Source organism: Pan troglodytes, chromosome 19 (assembly GCF_028858775.2).
Source record: "Pan troglodytes isolate AG18354 chromosome 19, NHGRI_mPanTro3-v2.0_pri, whole genome shotgun sequence".
In the NCBI taxonomy this organism is placed as follows: domain Eukaryota; kingdom Metazoa; phylum Chordata; class Mammalia; order Primates; family Hominidae; genus Pan; species Pan troglodytes.
Genome location: NC_072417.2, coordinates 39,137,560 through 39,144,068, shown reverse-complemented (window position 1 = coordinate 39,144,068; position 6,509 = coordinate 39,137,560). Strand labels below are relative to the sequence as shown.

Here is a 6,509-nt window from a genome sequence, read left to right as displayed (position 1 = left end):
AGGCTGGTCTTGAACTCCTGACCTTGTGATCCACCCACCTCGGCCTCCCAAAGTGCTGGGATTACAGGTGTGAGCCACCATGCCCAGCCTATTTTCTGTTTTTTAAATAGTAGTCATCCTAATGGGCATGAGATGGTGTGAGACAAAGTGGCAAATGTTTGCCTCTGATCAGCCCCTGCCTTGAGAAGCCATGATTTCTCCTTCTGCTTGTCAGCCCAACTTCACAAACCCTTGACTCAGCAACTGAGCGTGGCCCTCTGGAAGAACGCCTTGAAGACGACAAGCAGAACAGAGCACAGGCTCCCACATCTCTTCCCTGAATCACTGCATTTTTAGAAAAAGTAAGTTCAAAGATCCTAGCCCTTGCCTTTTCCTGTACATAAGATAGTGTCCAACAGGATTAATGATTATGTCAAACTTTGATGAGATTTTGCTGTAACATAACTTCTGAGCACATTCGATGTAACTTCTGAACACAGGCAGAGCCTCCCCACCTGATATATAAACTGTGGGCTGAAACGCTGCTTTGAAGCAGTCTAACAAAAACTCTGACTCTCACGGTTGCAATCCTCAGTAAGACTCTGAATAAAGCTAACTTTTAAGCTGATTTTTTTCTTTGACAGTGATATCTCGTAGTTTTGATTTGCATTTCCCTAATAACTAGTAACGTTGAGCATATTTTCGTGTACTTATTGGCTGCTTGTATATCTTCTTTGGAGAAATGTCTACTTAAATCGTTTGCCCATTTTTAAATCAGGTTGTTTGATTTTTTGTTGCTGTGTTTCAGGAGTTCTCTATATAATCTGGATATTAGTAGTAGTAGTAGTATTTTGAAACAGAGCAAGACTTTGTCACCCAGGCTGGAGGGCAGTGGTGCAATCTCGGCTCACTCCAACCTCCGTCTCCCAGGTTCAAACGATTATCCTGCCTCAGCCTCCCAAGTAGCTGAGATTACTGGCACGTGCCACCACTCCCAGCTAATTTTTATATTTTTGATAGAGACAGGGTTTCACCATGTTGGCCAGGCTGGTCTTGAACTCCTCGCTTCAAGTGATCCACCCCCTTCAGCCTCCCAAAGTGCTGGGATTACAGGCATGAGCTACCGCACCTGGCCTAGATACTAATTTTTTATCAGGTATTTGATTTGCAAACATTTTCTCCCATTCTGTGGGTTGCCTTTTACTCCGTTGACAGTGTCTTTAATGCACAAAATGCTTTTATTTTTATTTTTATTTTGCTTTATTTATTGATTTATTTTTTTGAGACTGGGTCTCCTCTGTTGCCCAGGCTGGAGTGTGGTGGCGCAATCACAGCTTACTGCAGCCTCAACCTCCCAGGCTCTGGTGATCCTCCCACCTCAGCCTCCTGAGTAACTGGGACTACAGGCATGTGCCACCACACCCAGCTAATTTTTTTGCATTTTTTGTAGACAGGGTTTCACCATGTTACCCAAGCTGGTCACGACATCCTGAGCTGATGCATGATCTGCCTGCCTCGGCCTCCCAAAGTGCTGGGATTACAGGTGTGAGCCACTGTGCCTGGCTTATTTTAATTTTCTTTAAGTTTGATTTGTCTATTTTTTCTTTTGCTGCCTGTCCCTTTGGTATCATATGCAAGAAATCATTGTTAAATCTAATGTCATGAAGCTTTTACTCTATGTTTACTTCTAGGAATTGTATTGTTTTAGACCTTACACTTACTTAGGCCTTTGATACATTTTGAGTTAATTTTTGTATATGCTGTAAAATGGTCCAACTTCATTCTTTTGCATGTGAATAGCCTACATAATGGTGTGCTATTGAGCATCTCTTCCCAGCTCTGTATTCAGTGGTATCACATTGATAGCTTGGAATCAGACATAATGGGAGTATTTACACAATAGTAATTGGCAAATACTACAAAACGAGACTTTTTTTTTCAGGGATCTACTTGTTAAATGTTTATCAGCACACCACTGGATGTACAACTTTGAATTGCATCCAAAGAATAAAATGGAGTGAAGGATGAATAGATGCATGTTAAAGCAAATATAGTAAAAAGTAGAATCAAGATGGGTATGTATCATATATTCACTGTTCCATTATTTCAACTTTGTTTTATATTTGAAATTTTTCATACTAAGATGTTGGGAAAAGTAAAGTGGGGAAAGGCAGCAAAAAAAGAGAGACACTTTATTTTTTTATTTTTTTTGAGATGGAGTTTTGCTCTTGCTGCCCAGGCTGGAGTGAAATGGCGCAATCTCAGCTCACTGCAACCTCTGCCTCACAAGTTCAAGCAATTCTCCCGCCTCAGCCTCCTGAGTAGATGGGATTACAGGTGCCCACCACCACACCCGGCTAATTTTTTGTATCTTTAGTAGAGACGGGATTTCTCCATGTTGGCCAGGCTGGTCTCCAACTCCTGGCCTCAGGTGATCCGCCTGTCTCAGCCTCCCAAAGTGCTGCAATTATAGGCATGAGCCACCATGCCCAGCCAAGAGACACTTTATATACTAGGGGAAAATGATATAAAAGATGCTTGACATCTCATAAGTAATAATGAAGGCCAGCAAACAATGGAACTAATTTTTATTTTTTTCAAGAGAAAGGTTCTCACTATGTTACCCAGGCTGGAGTACAGTGGCTATTCACAGACACAATCATAATGTGAACTTGAATCATAATCCTTGAACTCCTGGGCTCAAGTGATCCTACTGCCTCAGCCTCCTAAGTAGCTGGGACTACAAGCACGCTCCACCACGCCCAGCTTGGAGCTACATTTTTAAAGTGCTGAAAGCGGGGAAAAAACCGTCAACCCAAAATTATATATCCAACAAAATTATCCTTTAACAATGAAGGTGAAATAGTGACATTTTCAGTTAAACAAAAGCTGAGATAATTTGTCACTTGGAGACTGCACCTCAAGAAGTGGTAAAGAAAATTATTCACACTGAAGATAAATTATACTACATTATACAGATCTACAGAAATAAATGAAAGACATTGGAAATGGCAAATTTGTAGGTAAATACAGAAATTTTTTTTTCTTTTCTTAATCTCTTTTTAATATATTAAAATTCAGTTATCCATAAAAGCAGTAATTTAATCTGAAAGTAAAACACAAGAAGCAATACTAGAGTTTGTTTAATATATTATGTTTTAGCTTTGAAAGCCATAGAAATCAATTATCCCAGTTTTCTTCCTATAAAAGACCATTTTTCCAAAGCCTTATATGAAAACAATTTTAATTTGAATATAATGACAGATGATATTTCATAATATTTAAAATATAAAGTGAAGTCAATGACTCAAAAAAGTTATCACTGTGATGAGTTTGAGGGGAAATTTCATCATTTATATCATAACAGATATAAAACATAATGGTACAACTTTTTAGTGCTTGACAGGAAGGAATCATGATTTTAAAAAAGGTCAATATGAAACACTTTAATTATAGTAGAAATATCTACCATTTGAAATGCATCCATGCTCTTTAGTATACTCACATTAAAGTATATTTATTTTCATATGTGTTATAACTGCTACCGCAAAGGAAAAATATTGTCTTATTTTCCAAGAAATACACACAGAACATTTTTTTCTTCATGGAACTAGTGCAAACCAATATAAGATCTAAATTCTTCACATAATATGTAAAACAGGAGAAGTTCCTCAGATTGATTTTTTGAAGTCTAGAATGCTGGCACTTTCCAAGTAGGCAACAGTTCATTCCTGTAATCTGGCTCAGAGCTGCTGCTGACTATGGACCTGGAGCAGCAAACATGATTTCTTTTTAAGTTTCTTCTTTTCCACTGGTGTTTTTCTATTTATCTGTGACCAGGTCACAAAATAGCTCATTAAAGTTTAACTTTGAGCCGGGCGTGGTAGCTCACGCCTGTAATCCCAGCACTTTGCGTGGCTGAGGCGGGTAGGTCACTTGAGGCCAGGAGTTCCAGGCCAGCCTGGTCAACATGGTGAAACCCTGTCTTTACTAAAAATACAAAAATCAGCCGGGCATGGTGGCGGGTGCCTGTAATCCCAGCTACTCGAGAGGCTGAGGCATGAGAGAGAATTGCTTGAACATCACTTGAGCCTGGGAGGCAGAGGTTGCACTGAGCTGAGATGGTGCCACTGCACTCCAGCCTGGGCGACAGACTGAGACTCTGTATTAAAAAAAAAAAAAAAGAAGTTTAACTTTGACCTTGCAAAAGGTTCTAAAAGGCACAGTTATACCACTGTCTGCTAAATTTGACCTTGCAAAAGATTCTGAAAAGGCACAGTTATACCACTGTCTGCCTGTTCTTTGCCAACTACTCACTCATCTCCAGGTCACATTTATTCCCAACAAAATCATTGAAACATCTTCTGTGTCCTTAACCTATAAAATCTGTTCCTTCAGGTCCTGTAAGTCATTAAACATGGACTGAGCTGTTATAGAATACACTAGTGTGGCCAGGCGCGGTGGCTCACGCCTATATTCCCAGCACTTTGGGACGCTGAGGCAGGCAGTTCACGAGGTGAGGAGATCGCGACCGTCTTGGCTAACACAGTGAAACCCCGTCTCTACTAAAAATACAAAATATTAGCTGGGCGTGGTGGCAGGCGCCTGTAGTCGCAGCTACTTGGGAGGCTGAGGCATGAGAATGGCGTGAACCCAGGAGGCGGAGCTTGCAGTGAGCCCAGATTGCGCCACTGCACTCTAGCCTGTGTGACAGAGTGAGACTCCGTCTCAAAAAAAAAAAAAAAAGAATATACTAGTGCAGGCCAGGCATGGTGGCTCACACCTGTAATCCTAACGCTTTTGGAGGCCAAGGCGGAAGGATCACTTGAACCCAAGAGTGTGAGACCAGCCTAGGCAATATAGTGAGACTCCGTCTCTACAAAAAATAAAGAACTAGCCGGGCATGGTTGTGCACATCTGTAGTCCCAGCTATTTGAGAGGCTGAGGTGGGAGGATCGTGTGAGCTAGGGAGGTGGATACTACAATGAGCTGTGATCGCACCACGGCGCTCCAGCCTGGGCAACAAAGTGAGACCTGTCTTTATAAAAAAAAAAAAAAAAAAAAAAAAAAAAAAAAAAAAAAAAAAGAATATACTAGTGCAAACCCTTGGCTATTCTTCATACACAAATCCCTCATTGCTGTAAGTTGCTCTGTCCCTGCTATATCCAAGATTTTGAGCATGCGCTATTGGCAGTCTTCTTCAATTTGCTTTTTGCAGGAATCTTCTATCATTGGATCATATTTTTCAACAAAAATTCCCTGAATAAACTAAATTGTCAGAGTAGACTTCCTAACATCTCCTGAACCAAGGACCATTAGCTTGTACTGATGCATGATAGGGTCTGTTTAAATACTGACAATCTACTCAATGCCATTGAAGGTGCTGTGAGACACACATGCTTTTTTTTTTTTTTTTTTTTTTTTTTTTTGACAAGATCTCCCTCTGTTGCCCAGGCTGGAGTGCAGCGGCATAGTCATAGTTCACTACAGCCTCAAACTCCTGAGCTCAAGGGATCCTCCCACCTCGGCCTCCCAAAGTGCTGGGATTACAGGCTTGAGCCATCTCTCCCAGCCCTCACACTCTTATACACAGGATAACCGCCCTGTGGGAATCTATTCCTATCTCCTTCCCCTCCTCCTCCCACCTCTCAACCGTGGCTTCTGCCCCGGCTCTGCATGGTGATGGCCTCTGGAGCACTGGTCTCTTTTCACAATTTTTATAAAGTATAACTATTTTTAAAAAAATTAACAGCTTTGTTGAGCTATAATTCACACACCCTACAGTTTCCCTATTTAAATGTACAATTAAATGGTTTTTAATATTTTCACAGAGTTGTGCAACCATCATCACAATCAATTTTAGAACATTTTCATCACCCGCTGCTATGAACTAAATTGTGTTCCCCCCCGGAATTTGTATGTTGAAGCCCTAACCCTCAGTATCATTGTACAGCAGTTTCCTCTTACAGTATAATGGCACAGAAAGTAGTTTTACTTTCTTCAATTTTAGTTACCCGTAGTTAACCATGGCTGAAAATATTACATGGAGAATTCCAGACATAAACAATTCATGGGCCGGGCGCGGTGGCTCACGCCTGTAATCCCAGCACTTTGGGAGGCCGAGGCGGGCGGATCACGAGGTCAGGAGATCGAGACCATCCTGGCTAACACAGTGAAACCCCGTCTCTACTAAAAATACAAAAAATTAGCCGGGCGTGGTGGCAGGCGCCTGTAGTCCCAGCTACTCGGGAGGCTGAGGCAGGAGAATGGTGTGAACCCGGGAGGCAGAGCTTGCAGTGAGCCGAGATCAAGCCACTGCACTCCAGCCTGGGCAACAGAGCGAGACTCCGTCTCAAAAATAAATAAATAAATAAATAAATAAATAAATAAATAATAAACAATTCATAAGGTTTTTGTTTTGTTTTGAAACAGGATCTCAGTCTGTCTCCCAGGCTGGAGTAGAGTGGCATGATCATGGCTCACCGCAGCCTCAATCTCCTGGGCTCAGATGATCCTCAGCCTCCCAGGTA

At 41.5% G+C, this 6,509-nt stretch overlaps 1 pseudogene; it reads right to left on the bottom strand.

Moving 5' to 3' along the window:
• Positions 1-3,722: 3,722 nt before the first annotated feature.
• Positions 3,723-5,313, bottom strand: LOC100612811 (ras-related protein Rap-1A-like; annotated as a pseudogene).
• Between the last annotated feature and the right edge of the window lie 1,196 nt (positions 5,314-6,509).